This window comes from Pan paniscus, chromosome 1 (assembly GCF_029289425.2).
Source record: "Pan paniscus chromosome 1, NHGRI_mPanPan1-v2.0_pri, whole genome shotgun sequence".
Lineage (NCBI taxonomy): Eukaryota > Metazoa > Chordata > Mammalia > Primates > Hominidae > Pan > Pan paniscus.
Window position 1 is genome coordinate 195,942,398 of NC_073249.2, and position 16,963 is coordinate 195,959,360.

General features: G+C 54.0%; 1 protein-coding gene across 1 annotated transcript in view; it reads left to right on the forward strand.

The window, feature by feature from the left end:
* The window catches only part of SDC3 (syndecan 3), a 39,767-nt gene that overhangs the window by 11,442 nt on the left and 11,362 nt on the right, over nucleotides 1–16,963 (forward strand). The window lies entirely within an intron of this gene.

The following is a 16,963-nucleotide window of genomic DNA, read 5'->3' on the forward strand; positions in this document are numbered from 1 at the left end:
AAAGCATTGATCTCGAGTCATCATGAGTATCTTCTGAGAGTCTATAATTCAACTTTCTTACATGACATTTGGGGAAGTTGAGGATCAGAGAAGTGCAGTGATTTGTCCAAAGTACAAAACAAGTTGATGGCTGAGCTGGGACTAAGAGCTCTGTCTCCTGACTCCTGGGCAGGGCACTATCCCCTGTACTATGTTCCTTTTCTGTACTTGTCTCTGCTCTGTCCAGAATGCAGGCTCAGCTCCTCCCACATCCTTCTTCCAGGAAGCCTTCCTTGACCACCCCAGCTGCCCATATATGCCCAATATTTCCTATGCCAAATTAATTCCCGTCAGTGCCTTCAATGCACTTCTCCAGCCTCATCCCCTTGCCTTCCCACGCTCCTGTTTTTTTTGTTTTTGGCATGGACTTTTACTCTGTTGCCCAGATTGGAGTGCAGTGGTGTGATCTTGGTTCACTGCAACCTCCGCTTCCTGGGTTCAAGCAATTCTCCTGGCTCAGCCTCCTGAGTAGCTGGAACTACAGGCCCATGCCACCATGCCTGGCTAATATTTTGGATTTTTGGTATAAACGGGGTTTTACTATGTTGGCCAGGCTGGTTTCGAACTACTGGCCTCAAATGATCCACCTACCTCAGCCTCCCAAAATGCTGAGCCCAAAATGCTCCCAAATGTAAGCCCAGTCTGTACATCCCACGCTTCTACCAGCCATCCTGAGCACAGAGCATACCATTGTCTCTTTTTCCTTCATGCCTACCCAGATGCTGTTCCCTCTTCATGGACTGTTCTTTTATTCTTCGGTGAACTCCTACACATCCTCTAAAACCCAGCACAGATGTCTCCTCCTCTGGGAATCCAATAATGACCCCTCCTACCAGCCCCCAAGCACAGTAAGCCACTCCTCAGCCCCCTCACTCCTGCCTCCCTCTTCTAGGTTCCTAGGTGCCTCTTCTACCTGTTAGGATTCTTTGCCAAGCCCAATTATGTTATTTCACTTCGTAGCGTCTGGTTCCCCTCAGGGTTACATTGTTACCACCTTGGAGCTCTCACTTGGATACATTGTTGCAGCTGCTAATTCCCCATTACATCATCTCCCCTCCAACCCTCACACATGATACTTTGTTACATTTCCCCAAATTCTGACATTGCTACTTTGTTTCTTTTCCCTGCTTTCACACGTCCTCAATCTGTTTCACTTCTAGTTCTCTCCTGTTGTCACATTTGGTCCTTTCTCCCCAGCCCCTGGCTCATGTGACCCCCAAGACTGGGAGAAGAGGAAAGTGGAGCCTGGCAGCAGGGAGCAGTGGGCACCCAGTGAGCTATGGAGGTGCAGGCGGGGAGAGGTGCACTGGAGCCTGTTTGGCTTCGTCTTTCTGGAGGGTGGACAGACTGTGGGCTCGGAGGCTCAGGCTCGGTTTTGAGGAGACCTCCTCTCCAACCTCCCTCCTCTCCAACCTCCCTCCTCTCCAACCTCCCTCTTCTCCATCTCCTCCTCCGTCTCTGCTCAGCCCCCCTCCCTCCCTCCCTCCTCCCACCCTCCTCCTCTTACTCACTTCCTCCCCCTGCTCTGCTTCCCTAGAGGCCCTTATCTTGCTCCCTGGCTGGTTGGAACCTCCCATGTCCCTGGTTGTGACCCACCAGGGCCAGAACCTGAGGGCTCCCCTTGGGGACAGGGGTCTTGAGGGCTGAGGGGGTAGTTAGGACCAAGGCTAGAGGGATTCTTGATTCTTCTTTAGTTCCTTGCCCTTCCGGCCCCAGAACTCACAGTTCCCTGCATCCGTCCCTCCTGAAATGGAGTTTTGGGGCAAAGAGCCAGGAATCAGCCCTGGCCTTGCTGTTCAGATGAGGAGACTGAACCCAGAGATGAAGTGTGGCTGTTGAGGGTCACTCAGCAGTGAGAAGTGGAACAGCTTCCCCGGGGCTGAAGCCCCTACATGGCCTCTGGGAGCTGAGCCCTGGCTGGCTGGATTTTCTCATGTGAGCTGGGGAGCTGGGGGGCTTGTGGGGACAATCTCAGATCCAGAGGGAGCTCAGCTGTGTCTTGAGGGATGGTCTGCAAGTCTGCAAGGCTGCAAGTGAGGCCAGGTAATCCTTTTTCCACGTGGAGCTAAGGCCATGTTTCTGTTTAGGATGTTAGTTTGGGTTAGGGGTTTGCGTGTACCTGCAACATGTGTGATGGTATGTTGTTGTGTGTCTGTGCTGATGCATGGGGCCCTGGTGTCTTTGTAGGAAAAAGTGTTTGTAGCCTATGCCAGGGGGATCAGGAGTCCCCCAACTGCTGTCCCTCCCCCTGCCTCAGCTCCAGGGGCTTACCCCCAACACTGTGGATTAAGGAAGTTGGGAGACTCTCTCTCTACCTTGGGAGGCTCAGATGCATGCTTACAAATGGAGGAACATGGACCTGTGCAAATGCCCTTGTCCTGTGCACACATGTAGAGACAGAGACAGGGACACACATACGCTGCCATGTGCACAGGTACCACCCAGAGACACAGCCCTCCACGCTAACATGGACGCACTCAGACCCACACAGGCATCTAAGCCACTCGAGACAGCCCTAGGCATACACACATGGATGCACCTAGACAGACACACACGCCCAGAAACACCCCTGAATGTGCTTGGATGTGTGCATGTGCATGCCTGTGTACGCCCACACATTCACACACACACATACACACACTCCCCCCACACACCCACACACTCTCACCCACACACTCACACTCATCCACACACACACTCTCACCCACACAGACACCCCCCACACACCCACACTCACCCACACACACTCACCCACACACACCCTCACCCCCACACACACCCCACACACCCACACTCACCCACACACTCACTCATCCACACACACTCTCACCCACTCACACTCTCACCCACTCATACACTCACCCCCCCATTCATCCACACACCCCCACACACTTATCCACACCCCCCACACTCATCCACACCCCCCACACACTCATCCACACACTCAATGCACACACTCACCCCCCACACACACTCTCACTCCCCCCACACTCACACTCTCACCCACACACTCACCCCCACACACTCATCCACACACTCATGCACACACTCTCACCCCCCACTCTCTCCCCCCACACACACACCCTCTCACCCACACAGTCACACACATACTCATCCACACACACGCATTCTTACCCCCACACCCACTCACACACGCACACTCACAATCACACACACACTCTCACCCGCACACTCACACTCATCCACACACACCCACACACGTACCCCACACATACACCCACACTCTCACCCACACACTCATCCACACACACACTCTCACCCACTCACACCCACTCATACACACCCCCCACACATTCATCCACACCCCCCACACTCATCCACACCCCCCACACACTCATCCACACACTCAATGCACACACTCACCCCCCCACACACTCACTCCCCCCCACACTCACACTCCCCCACACTCACACTCATCCACACACTCACCCCACACACTCATCCACACACTCATGCACACACTCACCCCCACACACTCTCTCACTTCCCCCCACACACACCCACACACACACATACTCATCCACACACTGTCATCCCCACACACTCACACACACTCTCATCCACACATATGCACTCTTACCCCCACACCCACTCACATACACGCACACTCATAATCACACACACACTCTCTCTCACACACACACACTGCTGGGGCTCTGAGCTACCAAAATATGTCTGTCCTTAATCCCGACTCTTAATCCCAGGGTCTAGGAGCCCAGGCCAGAGGGGCAGCTGGTCATCTGGCCTCGTTAGAGGTGATTAAGGCAGGAGCAGTGTGTGTGGTGTGTGTGTGGAGGGCCTCAGAGCTTTGTTTTCTGCCTGACCTCCAGGGACACTTCTCACTCCCCCGCACCCTGCACTAAAAAACCAACCTTGGATTCCTTCGGAGATGCAGTTATATGTTATTTACCACACTCTGGATGCCGGCAGGCTGGGGGGTAGCAGGAGAGGGAGTGTGGCTGTGCCCCTGAGGAAATTGACAGCTGGGGTCAGAGAGGCCAGGAGATGCGGGTCCCTTTATTTCACCACCTGCCTGGGGAAACCCTGATCAGAGTCTTCGGCACTAGGGCCTCGTGGGGATTCTGATTTCTGGGGGGGATTCTGTTTCTTTGATCAGAGCATTTCTGACTTATGGGAAAATGATGCCCAACCAAGAGATGTTGAAGTTGGAGCCCTGAGCAGGGAGGAGGGGTGGTCGCCTGAGACTAGGGTGGGATGGGGACGCCTCCATGAGGAGGAGACGCGTGAGCTGGGCATTAAGGGTGCTGGCTCCTGGGGCATTTTGAAATTTTTGGTTGTCATAGTAGTGGAAGTGCAGCTGGCATTGGCCAGGTGGGGGTCGGGCTGCTAAATGGCTACAGTGTCCAGAACAGTCCTGCTGGTGGAAAATCGTCCTGCCCAGGTACCAATAGTGTTGCTTTTGACAAATGTTTGGTCATGAGACATGGTGGGGGGGGGGGGGCTCCTGGTGGGTGGGGTGGGTATGGATCATGGCACAGTGGTGAGACTGTCTTTGTCATGCTGTGGGAGGGAGGAACATTCCACACTGCCTGGGGCACCGTGGAGGTGCACAGAGATTGCATGGGCCGATTCCCCTGACCCTGCACCTTCCCCACCCTCAGCACTTCCCTCCCTTTTGCCTTTCCATGTTTACAGGGATGTGTGTCCCGTGTTGTGTCTAAGGGGATAGCTGTGATAAACGGTGGAAAGAGGGCGTTTGGCCATCAGCCCAACTTGGCTCTTGGGCTGGCCTTTCCCTGGTGGAGCTCCCTATAGGGGAGGGGGCCACGCTGCTGTGACTCGGTCCCTAATGGCAGCAGCTGGGCTTCTGATCCTGCCGGGGGAGGCTCAGGGGAGGATGAATCAGCTGAGACTTGACATGGACTTGGACTTGGACTTTGACCTCTGCATGTCAGCTGGGTGAACTTGGGCAGGTCACTATACTTGTGTCGTCCTCTGAGCCTGTGTTGTCCTCTGTGAAGCTGGAGGGTGACCATGGTGCTACAGGGTGTTGCAAGAGCTAGGGCTTACTTGGCGCAGAGTCCAGCACACTGCTCTGCTCACAGGCTGCTACTAGTCATGGTAAATGTTGGGGGAGTGGCCATGAGAGCCCACCATCACCACAGAGGTGGCAGTCACTACCCATCCTCGTCCTGGGTTTGGGGAACAAGACTGTGTTCTAGCAACAGCCACTTGCCTGAAGTCCAACTTTGAGTCCATCTTTTCTAGCCCAGTTCCTCTCCCACAAGCACTGTCTACTGCAGAGCTTTGGTTTCTGTTTGGTAGACTGTTTTAGGATCATTCATTCATTCATTCATTCCCTGGGGGCCTGGGGGCCTGGGGCTAAGGCTGGTGGGCAACCTTGCCCTGGTGGAGCTCCCTACAGGGGAGGGGGCCAAGCTGGTGTGACTAGGTCCCTACTGGCAGAAGCTGGGCTTCTGATCCTGCCTGGGGATGCTCAGGGAGCTCTATCCTGGTGGAGTGGGTGGGTCAGCTGAGACCTGAAGCAGTTTGATTCAGGGAAGCCACGTTCAGGTGACACATGAGGAGTGGAGGCCAGGCCTTATCCCTGGGCTGCAGGGATAGGGGCCAGGGCACTCAGGGTCCTTGAGCCCTGGCAGGTGTTTGGACTCTGAGCTCAGTGGGGGGAGAAAAAGAGCCTGTAGCTGTGTGGAGAAGGGGCTGGCAGGATACCTGGGGTACGCAGGACCTGCAGGAGGCTGGAGGAGGATGTTGGGGTGGGGGGGTGAGCACTGGGTCTTCTTTGGCTCCCTGCACCCCATTGCTGAGGGGCAGGGGGTCCTTGTAGAGTTCTTGGCCTCCCCTCTCAGGATCCTTTGTGGTCCCTGCCTGGCAGTCTAAGGCACTGTGAGGCCTCCTCCCTTCTTTTTTTTTTTGACGGCATCTCACTGTGTCGCCCAGGCTGGAGTGCAGTGGCGTGATCTTGGCTCACTGCAATCTCCGCCTCCCGGGTTCAAGCCATCCTCCTGCCTCAGCCTCCTGAGTAGCTGGGATTACAGGTGCGCGCCACCATGCCCAGCTAATTTTTGTATTTTTAGTAGAGACGGGGTCTCAAACTCCTGACCTCGTGATCCACCCGCCTCAGCCTCCCAAAATTCTGGGATTACAGGTGTGAGCCACTGCTCCTGGCCTCCTCCTCCCTTCTTAATGGCTGAGAGATCAGAGTCTGGGAGGCAAAGCCAAGGTGTTGAGGCTCAAGACAGGGCCTAAGGTGTTTTAGGCTTCATACCTGAGTTCAGCCAGGCAGGAGAGAGGGGGCTACCGAGCACCTTCCAGACAAAGGCCTGGTAGCTCCAGCCCAGGCCTAGCCCAGGACAGACAGGCCTCTGCCAGAGAGTAGAGTGGAAACCACCCGAGGGGCTTGGCGGCTGCCAGCTGTGCTGGGCGGAGCTGGTGCTTGGGAGCCAGGTGAAGATGGGGCCAGGGTGAAGGGTGGGGCCTGAAGAGGCACCTGTCCTCAGGGTTGCCCTAGACAGCCATGGGGACAGAGGACAGATGGACTTGAGTTAAAATTCAGGCGTGTTTTACCACTGGGACCCTGATAGGCTCTGCCCCTTCCCTGGCAGGGACATATCCTCACGCCTTTTCCTGAGGGCAGCCAGGGGTGAGGCACATGGTCAAAGGGTGGGGTGGGGCATCCGGAACCACTGAGGGCTGCAGCTGGAACGCTGGGGTCGAGGGTTGGGGACGGCAGATAGCCTGGGTCTGGAGTCCCTGGAGTCTCTGAAGACTCTGGGCTGAGCCTGTCCCCCTCCACTGGCCCCACCTGACAAAGTGGCCTTTGAACAGCCTAGAAGAGGCAGTTGCTGAGCTGGGCTTCCCACTTGTGGTCTGCGGAGTAAACGTTTGCCTGTCTGGGGGCGGGGGCTGTGGAGGCTTCACCTGAGGCTTGGTAAGAAGATGTTCAAATGGGAGAGGAGGTGAGCAGGGCCAAGACAAGCGTGTTGTCAGGATAAGGAACGCTGGGCTTCTCTGAACTTGAGTCCAGGCTCTGCTGTGTGACCCTGGGCAAGTTTCTTGTCCTCTCTGAGCCTCAGTCTCATATTCATTGTTATTTTTGAAACAACAGCTTTATTGATATATAACTCATATACATCTTGCCCATCTAAAGTATTTAATTCAGTGGTTTTTAGTATATTTACATAGTTGTAAAGCCATCACTAATTTTAGAACGTTTTTATCACCCCAGAAAGAAACGCTGTACCCATTAACAGTTGCTCCTTGTTTCTCCACAATCCCTGCAGGCATAGGCTGTCACTAATCTATTTTCTGTCTGTATGGATTTGCCTATCCCAGACATTTCATATAAATGGAATAATATAATATGTGGTCTTTTGTGGCCAATTTCTTTCACTTAACATAATGGTTTCAAGGTTCATCCACACTGTAGTATCAGTATTAGTTTATTTGTTTATTTTTGAGACTGAGTTTGGCTCTTGTTGCCCAGGCTGGGGTGCAATGGCATGATCTCGGCTCCCTGCAACCTCTGCCTCCCAGGTTCAAGCAATTCTGCCTCAGCCTCCCAAATAGCTGGGACTACAGGCACGTGCCACCACACCTTGCTAATTTTGTATTTTTAGTAGAGATGGAGTTTTACCATGTTGCCCAGGCTGGTCTCGAACTCCTGACCTCAGGTGACCCTCCCACCTCGGCCTCCCAAAGTGTTGGGATTACAGGCGTGAGCCACCATGCCCAGCCTCAGTATTAGTTTTTTTTTCTTTTGCCAAATAATATTCCATTGTATGAACATACCACATTTTATTTATTCATTCATCAGCTGATGGATATTTGGGTGGTTTCAATCTTTTGGCTATTGTGAATAATGCTACCTTTTTTGGTGTGTGGACATATATATTTTCATTTTTCTTGAATATATACCCTAGGAGTAGAATTACTGAGTCATATGGAAACTCCATTTAACATTTTGAGAGACTGCCAGCCTCTTTCCTAAAGCGGCTGTGCTGTTTTACATTCCCACCAGTGGTGTGTGAGGGTTCCGATTTCCCCACGTCCTCGCCAACGCTTGTGATTATCTGACTTTTTGATCACATTCATTCTTGCATCCATTCATCCCTCAAGTATTTATAGAACATCTATATTCAACAAGGCAGAAGGCCCACTGCAGAGCTGGGAAGGGAATTTATCCCTTGAAGAGTTGTTTAGAAGATTCCAAGGCATAATATCTAGAACAACCCCCACCAAGCCCAGCACATAGTAGATGCTCAGAGATGGGAGACAGGGAGTATCAAGGAGAGGATCTGGGGGTGGTCAGCAACCATGGGGCCCCCAGGAATGGAGGAAAAGAGGATGGAATCTGTACGTGCTGACCACGTACTGTGTGTGGGAACTGGTGCTTCAGTCCTTATGACCCTCTGGGCCATATCGTTGTTCCATTTGCAGATGGATGGAACTGAGGCTCAAGCCAAGCAGCTTGTTCTGGGTCACTAGGCTGAGAAGTAGTCAGACTGTGGGCTGAGAGCCTTGTTTGGATCATCTTATTTAATCCTCCCAACCCCTGAGGTCAGTCCTATTATTATACCCATTTAGTAGGTGAAGAAACTGAGGCTCAGAGAGGTAGACTGACTTGCCCAGAGTCGCGTAGCTGGTGAAGTTCTGTCCTGGGATTTGGAGCCACGTAGTCGAGCATCAGAGTCCCTGCTGTGTCTCCCAGGCCTCTGGAGGGGAGGGTGAGGGCTTGGACATGTCTGCTCCCTCCTTCCCTCCCTTTCTCGCCCCACTGTGTCCCATACAGCCCCATCTGGGGTTGGAGACAGTCCTTGGGGCAAGTGTGGCCCTAGGCTGGCTTTTGAGGGCCCTGCCAGCCCTTCTTCCAGGCTTTTTGTCTGATGCCTTGCTCTGTGCCTCAGTTTCCCATCTGGGTGATGGTGGCGGTGACTCCCAAGGCTGCTGTGGCTCAGATCATCTGAGTCTGGCTTGTTCTGTCCCTAGAAGAGGAGCAGCCGAGAAGCCAGTGGGACTGCTCCAGGCTGGGGGCGGGGAGTGGCATCTCCACTGTGTGTGAGTTTGGGCTGGTTATAAATAACCCAGCAAACAGGAGGGTGCGGGGAACCACAGCCCGCCTCCTCAGGAGGAGAGGCCTGGACACACACACACATTCTTACAGACAGGGCCGTTTCAGTTATGTGTGTGTGTGTGCTGTGTGTGCCCAGGGTGTATGCTCAGCATGTGTGTGGGGAGGGCTTTGGGGAGCCGTCAGAGCTGTGCAGGCTCCCGGGACAGCTGGAAGGGCTGGGCCTGCTCGGGCTGACTCCAGCAGGTTCTCTTCAGTTCCCTGGAGGAGGCTGGGGTCAGCCCAGCGAGCTCTAGGGCTGGCGAGGTCCCTGGAGCCCCCTCACCTGGCTTCAAGTGATTCCAAGGTCAGGCTGAGGATCCTTCTGCTCTTAGGGGCCTCCATGTGCTCCTCCAGCCCCTTCCCACTGCCACGTCCCACCCTGCCTGCTCTCCCTCTCCCTGCTCCAGTCCTGAATCCCATCCTGACTCTCCGGCTGAGCTCACTGACCTCTAGCAAGTCGCCTGGGCTTTCTGCCTCTGTGGAGTAAGGAGGCCCATTTCACTGGCTCCTGAGAAGGTAGAGTCCAGTGCTTAGTGTGTGCTCAGTGAAGGCTGCTTTCCTCCAGTCCTGGTTGAGAAATGGCCAGAATGTATGCTCCACTGGGAGCCCACTGATCTGCATATTTGCATATAATTTACATAAACATTTTATGACAAAATATGCTGGGATCAGTGTCTGTTTCTCTTCCCTCCTCCCAGCTCACTTGGAGTCCTCCTGGCTGGATTTTGGAGGGACCAGAGAGAACTCTTGTCCATTCCTCGGTTTTACACACAGGGAGACTGAGGCCAGAGAAGAGCAGGGCCTGCCTCGGGATCCCATAGCGATTGGGAGCAGGAGGCAGGTGAGGCAGATCTCTGGGGGGTGATGCAACCCACAGTATTCACTGAACAAAGACTGATGGAGGCTGACTGTGTTCCAGAAGCAGTCTGAGCCCTGGGGTTAGAGAAATGACCACACAGACCCAGTCACTGCCACCAGGAGCAATTGGAGGGGGAGACAGACACATTCCTCTGAAGCCCGGAAATAAACCAGCCAATTTTCAGGCAGTGGTGAGCGATTGAGGACTAGCTCTGGTTTTGCAGACTAGCTGGGCATGTGGGGACATCATTTGGGTGGATTTGGTGGTTCAGGGAGGTGAGCTTTGAGTGGGGACACAGTGTCATGTCCCAGTGCCTACTAACTGCCTATCACCACTAGGCACGTGACAGCTGGTATCTCTGTGTGTTGGGGATCATTATTCCCATTTCATAGGAGGACAGAGCGAGGCCCAGTGAGGCGAAGGGATGTGACCAGGTAACCAGTTTGGGAGTGGGAAGCCAGGGTGGGAACACCTAACTCCACACCAGGTTGTTCCTCGGAGACTCCTGGGCCCCAGGAGCGGGCAACCCTTGCCGTGTTTGCTGGCAGTGACAGTCATGGAGCCTGGAGACGGACTCCTAGAGGCACCTGCTGGTGAGTCATGGTGGGGGCGGGGGGTGCCTACCTGAGCTGGGCCACCTGTCGTGTGAGTGCGCCTTGTCCTCCATTTCTACTCACTCCCAGGCTTTCAGGCTGTCTCTGTACAGGGAGCTGAGTGTGAGGTGGTGCTGGTCTCTGACATTTGCCCTGCTTTTGAGAGCCTTCTGGTAGGGGAAACTGATTAGGGCTAGGAGCAGGTGTGCTCTACAATCCAAAGGGCATGGTCTTTGGGGTTCAGCTAATCTTGGGTTCAAATCCTGGCCCATTGCTGTGTGACTTTGAGCCAGTTGCTTCACCTCTCTGAATTTTGGTTTGCCCATCTGTGAAATGGGAACGGCAATCTCTTTCTGGTAAAGTGTTTGAGAAGAGAAATGAGGCAATGTGCATATAAGGAGCCTGGCACTTAGTGAGAGCTCCCTCCGTGGGGGCTGTGATCATTTTCGTAAGGGATGGAATGGCCCAGCCTTTTCCAGAAAAGTGCTCAGTGGAAGGAGTCTTGAATCACAAACTGGCATTCCCTGCAGGCATTCTCAGGGGTTCAGAAGTTCACTGAACACAGGATTTAGACTCAGCAAGGCCAGAATTCAACTCCTGTGTGACCCCACTGGTGGCTTAACAGGCTCAGTCTCCTCATCTATAAATGGAGACCATATTATCTGCTTCCCAGGGCAGCTGAGTGGGTTCACTGAGATCCGGTGGAAGGGCCTGTTAGAGTGATGGGAGCATGGTTGGTGGGCCTTCTCCCTTAGTAAATGACAACACAGTGGAGGTACTGAGTCCCCAAGAAAGGACTTCCTAATTTGGACCAGGGAGATGGTTGGCGTGCGTATGTGACATTCAAGCAGGCTGACAAAGGAGGGATTGTGTGAGCTGAGCCAGCTTCGTGGGGACATATCTAGTGCCTAGGATGGTGCTTGGCACACAGTAGGAGCTTAATAACCGTTGGTTTTACTGATTAACCAGCTGAGTAGGTGCTGGCCAGGCAGAGATGGTGGGGAAAGGTATTCCAGGAAGCAGGAACAGGCCTGAAGGAGCCCGTGTTCCCAGAACTGTAAATAGTTTTGTGTGGGAGGAGTATGGGGGTGGGCAGCTGGGAGCGGGGTGTGGGGGGTGCTGCTGGGTCTGGAAACGGGGCCTCAGTGGGTGGTCCTGCTCTCAGGCACGAGCTTGGGGACAGGCATCAATGAGCAGTGTGAGTCAGGGTGGCCAAGAGTGACGTGAGAGGGCAGGTGGCTGGGATTGATGGGGCGGTGACGGAGGCGTCCCAGCCCTGGGTTGAGGAGGGGGCCTGGCTTTCCCAGGGTTGCATTGTCAGCTTCTGTCTAGGCGCAGGGGACAGAGTGGGCTGCTGTAGGGCAGCCAGTCTGCACCTCAACGGAGACTGGCCAGGCCGGCTGAGCCAGGAACAGGGCTGATGGGAGAAGGCGGGCGGGTGGGTGTCTGGGCACCACAGGCCAAGGTGGCCGCCAGACAGGCTGATGCCAGGGGAGGGAGCCAGGTCCTGCCAAGCCAGCCTGCCTGTGGTGAGGCTCGGTCGGGCCGCTGGGCCCTGCCAGCTCCCTCAGAGGCTTTTGTGTTCATTTCCTTTCCACCCCCCTTTTCAGTTTCCTCGTAAGGTTCCTCACGAACAGTCTCAATGGGGTCTCAGCAGAACCAGGGGACCCGGAAGTTTCACAGACCAGAGAACACCAGGGATGGAGACTCAGGGAGAATGTGTGCTCTCTAATAACAAAAGTGCTATGGGTTTATCGTAGAAATTGTGGAAAATACAGAAAGGTCCTGAGAAGAAATTAAAGCTGCCTGTAATCCCACCACCCAGAGAGAGCCTCTGGGAACCTTTAGTTATAATACAGCATTTAGAAATTCACTTTGGTAGTGAGTTCATTAAAACAGGATCAAGTTCTACATATTTTTTGTAACCTATTTTTTAAACATAATGATGATACTCATATTAATAGCCAGCATTTACTGAGCAATTTGTTAATGGGTGAACATGCCCAGCCTCCTTCTGTAAACCCCACGAGGTGGGCATTCTTATCTTTGTTTTACCAGTTAAAGCAGCCTGAGAGAGTTAAATATCTGCCCAAAGTCACATCGGAATTGAGAGAGCCATCTGCATATTCCTATCAACAGCTATACTGTCTTGTCTTCTGATGATCAATATGTACATTTTCCCACATCCTTCAATATTCCCTGTAGCAAGTAAAAAAAAGCCTTCTATGATGCATTTATGTCTTTTAATAACCTCATTAGACAGTGTAGATTTGTGAGAACTCAATTGTTGATAGCTGCGTAATATTCCATGTTATGGTTGTACCCTCATTTATTTAACTCGTCCCCTGTCGTTCGGTATGTGGGTTATTTCCATTTTTTCCCTCTCGTAAATAACATTGTCCTGGATCTCCTTGACCTAAGGATCAAATTCTTGGGAGTCCAGAGTGTCAGAATCAGAAAGGCCCTTAGACCACCATGCTTGGTTTTCCATTTTGCAAATGGGGCAAAGGAAAGGCAGAGAAGGGGGAAGAGGATTTGCCCACGGTCTTGGAGGCTGTGGGCGCCTGAGCCAGGGCTGCTACCTGCTCTCCTGTTGGGGCTGGGGTGGGGATGTGGGTGGAGGCAGGTGCCACAGTGGGAAAAAGGGCATCCTGGGGGGATGGTGGGAACACAGGGCTGGGTAGAGGGCGGACTGGAGGTGACAGGAGAGATACAGGCTTGGGGTAGGGAGGGCTCTGCTGCCATGATATCTTTGCAGAGGAGTTGACTGGGATGGGACAGGCCCAAAGGGAACATTTCCTGCCCTCTGAGCTGCCTTTGTAGATGGGAGTAGGGGGTGGGGATGGTTTGGTTTGTGAGAGGCTTGAGTGTGTGAGTTGGGGCGAGTGGGAGGGTGTGTGTCTGGGCTTGGTGGATTTTTCTTGGGGGGGTCTGCGGTGTTTCAGCTTGGCCTTCTCTGCCCTCCCCATTCCACTCCTCCCCGGGCTTCTGCTCTCTGGGACTTGGGCTCCATAGCCCCTTCCCCAGCAGGTGCAGTCCTCGTGCCCCTCATCTCCAGCCACAAGTGGGTGTGGGACTGCCGGCTTCCTGGCCAGGGCAGCTGTGGCTGGGTGGGGGTGGGGACTGAGACATCCCCCTCCTGGTCCAGGCTCCCCATTGTGCAGCCCCCTTGGCTGTCTTGCTGCCCGGAGCCTGGCCCCAGCCCACATTCCTGCGGTGATGCTCTGGGTCTCCGGGGTGGATCTGGTGAGCGTGAGGGGCACTGAGTTCTCACAGGACTGAGGGCTTTTTGGGGACGGAGCCTGCAGGGATCCAGAGGGCCATGCTGAGACACCCTCCCTCCCTGCCTCGAGGAGCTAGTAGTTACGTCGCTGTGTGTCTTTGGGCAAATCACTTTACCTCTCTGAATGCTTCGTGGCAGACTAACCCCGCCCCCTCCTTTCGTGATAAGCAAGGCTTTCCCCTCTCTGTGCCTCAGTTTCCACATCGGTAAAAGGGGAGAGTTGAACTCAGTGATCCCTCAGGCCCAGTGTAGCCTTGAAGTTGCAGCCTGAGGTGGGAAGTGCAGGCTGTAGGAATATAGACAAAGCCTTATACGGCTCCGACTGTGTGCAGGCATGATCTCACTTGATTCTCACAACTGCCCTGTGAAGTATCATTGTTGGCCTCATTTAACCAAACAGGCTCAGAGAGGTTAAGTAACACATCCAAAGTCACCCAGCAAGTAAGCAGAGCTGAATTTGAATCCAAGACTGTCAGAACCTAAAGCTGGGCCCCCACCCCTTGCTCATGTCGCCTCTGGTCACCAGGAAACTGAGGCCTGAGTCTGGCTAATTAGGGGAAGGAAGCTCGGGCAGAACTAATTACACTCGATTTTATTCTTGGCTTTTTGCAACATGATTAGCGCCGCACAGGGGTGCCGGGCTCCTGGCCCCCAGCCTGCTGACCTAATTTGTGTGCTTGTGTCTGTTTCTGTAACTTGCCCTTTCTCCCCCTTCATCCAACCTCTCTCTTTTTGTCTCTTTCTGCACTCTCCCCTGCTGTGTGGCCTTGGCAATGCCACTTAACCTCTCCGGGCATTAATCATCTCATCTGCCTGGGTGTAGTCATCCCAATTTGGCTTCCCTCATGAGAAGGTTGAGGCTTACATGAGATAAAGACTTGGAAATAATAATAGAAATTTTAACATAAACTAACAGCAATCGTGGCTACATTGATTTATTCATTTTTCACTTGCTGTTGGGTCCTGTGCTTAGCCCCTTCCCACAGCAATGCTATGAGCTGCATAGTCTTCTCATCATCTCCATTTTACAGATGAGAAAACTGAGGTGCCGAGATTAAATGGCTTGCCTGACAGCCAACCGGGTAGTAAAGAGGAGCTGGTTCATTATGCTTTGCCTCTGTGCTGACCGGTTTCTCTAGGGAGGCTCATGGTGGTGTGGGGCTGGGCACGAGAGACCCCAAACTCTGGAGTGGGCTCTGAGGGAGGATGGGGTGGGAGGGATGCACTGGCCTTCCTGAACGTGTCCCCTGCCCTCAGAGTGAGTGATGAGTGGGTGGGTAGAGGTAGCCGTGGAAGTGAGGAGACTTAGCTGATCCAGCTCATTTGGACCCTCACCCATCACAGCCCTGATGGGGTGCTCCTGGGAGGGAGGGGGCTGGGCAACCTGGGAGGTGGCACCTCCTTGCCCCTGGCCCAGGGGAGCCTCCCCAGCTGCTGCTCTAAAACTCTAGGAGAGGATCGGTGGGAGTGGATGTGGAGTGAGAAGGCCTGTGGGTCACTGCTGGGCCTGGTCCTTTCTGGGCTGGGAGCCTGAGGTGCCTCTGTGGAGTGAGGCTGTGGGTTAGTTCCGGAAGGTGTGGTGACTAGGGGACTGTGAGGAAAAATGGAAGTGGGGGGCATCAGTCCACTAGGAAGGGTGCCACGTTTCATCCCGATGTGTGTGCGCACTTGTGTGTACCTGGAAGGAAAGTGTGTGTTTGTGCGCACGTGTGTGTGGAGGGAACTGGGATGCAGGTATTGTGGACCTGTTAATGGCATGTGAGGCGGGATGTGTGTCTGCTGGGGCAGGTTCAGGGAGGGACAAGTAGGCTGCGCACATGTGGAGGCAGGGTGTTGGGAGCGCCCGGTGTGTTGGGTCCCGTGCTCAGCCCCTTCTCCTGCAATGCTATGAGCTGCATAGTCTTATCACCACCGTGTGCTGGCGCGTGGGTGTGGATGTTGGGTGGGCATGGACGGCCGTGGGCATTGCTGAGTTGATGTCATGCAGGGGGTGAGGGCAGCTGCGGGGCACAGATGTATGAATTTAGCCCTGGACAAGCAATAGGTCTGGGGGTGGCCCAGGAATGTCCAGGACAAGGGTTTCAGAGACAGAGGCCTCATGCCTGGACTCTAAGCCCTGCCTCAGTTCCTGCATCTGTGGAATGGGGATGATAAAACCCTGGGCAGTTGTGATGCTTAAAGGAGGCTGCATAAATAACATGCTCCCAGCACCTGGCCTGGGGCAGGCCCTCAGCAGCAGCGGGCAGAGGTCTCTAGAGTGCCCTGGGAACGCTCAGCCGCTCCCCTGGGACCTGATGCTCAGGCCTTCATGGGCCGCTTGGGGAGCCTCCGCTGGGTGTCCCCTCCCGAGATCAGTGGTGGCCGGAAGCAGAAGATTCAGTGCTTCCGCCGGGCACGCTCGCTGTGTGTGTGGGGTGCAGCCAAGAGGAAAGGTTGTATCCGAGTTGTGAGGTTCATGTCTGAGTCAGAGGATGCACCTGCCGAGGGTGATGTCTAGGAGCGATGTGTGTTTAGGGAACATACGTGGCCATGGCAGTGGGTCCGTGTTGTGGGCCTTGGTGAGGTGAGTGTGGTGCGTGGGGTCAGGAGAATGCTGAGGTTTGTCGGGGGCATCCGTGGGGTGTGTGGTGAGGAGAGGAGTGTGTGTGTGTGTCTGTGAGTACCCTAGGGCATGTGTACATGCAGCTAGGGGTGAAGTAGATGGGTGAGTGTGTGCTGGTGTGGGCTGGGCTGTATTGCCTATAGGCTGTGGTGAGTATACAGATTGGTGTGGGCAAACATTGCACTTAATAGTGTGTGTGTGTATCCATTGGGGTGCATAGTACATGCAGAAGAATGTATATGCATGAGGATGTTGGGCTGCTGTGTGTGTGTGTGTGTGTGTGTGCGCGTGCGCGCGTGTCTTGGGGGTATGGAAGCCTCCTATCAGGCATGGGGGGGTTGTGTTTTCCTGGAGGGGGCACAGTGAGGGTCAAGGAGAAGCTGGCAGCGTCCTGGGGCTTTTGGATTCAGTTCTCCTTTAAGGGAATGGCATGGATAATTATGCTTATTATGATGGATTATGCAAATGCGGA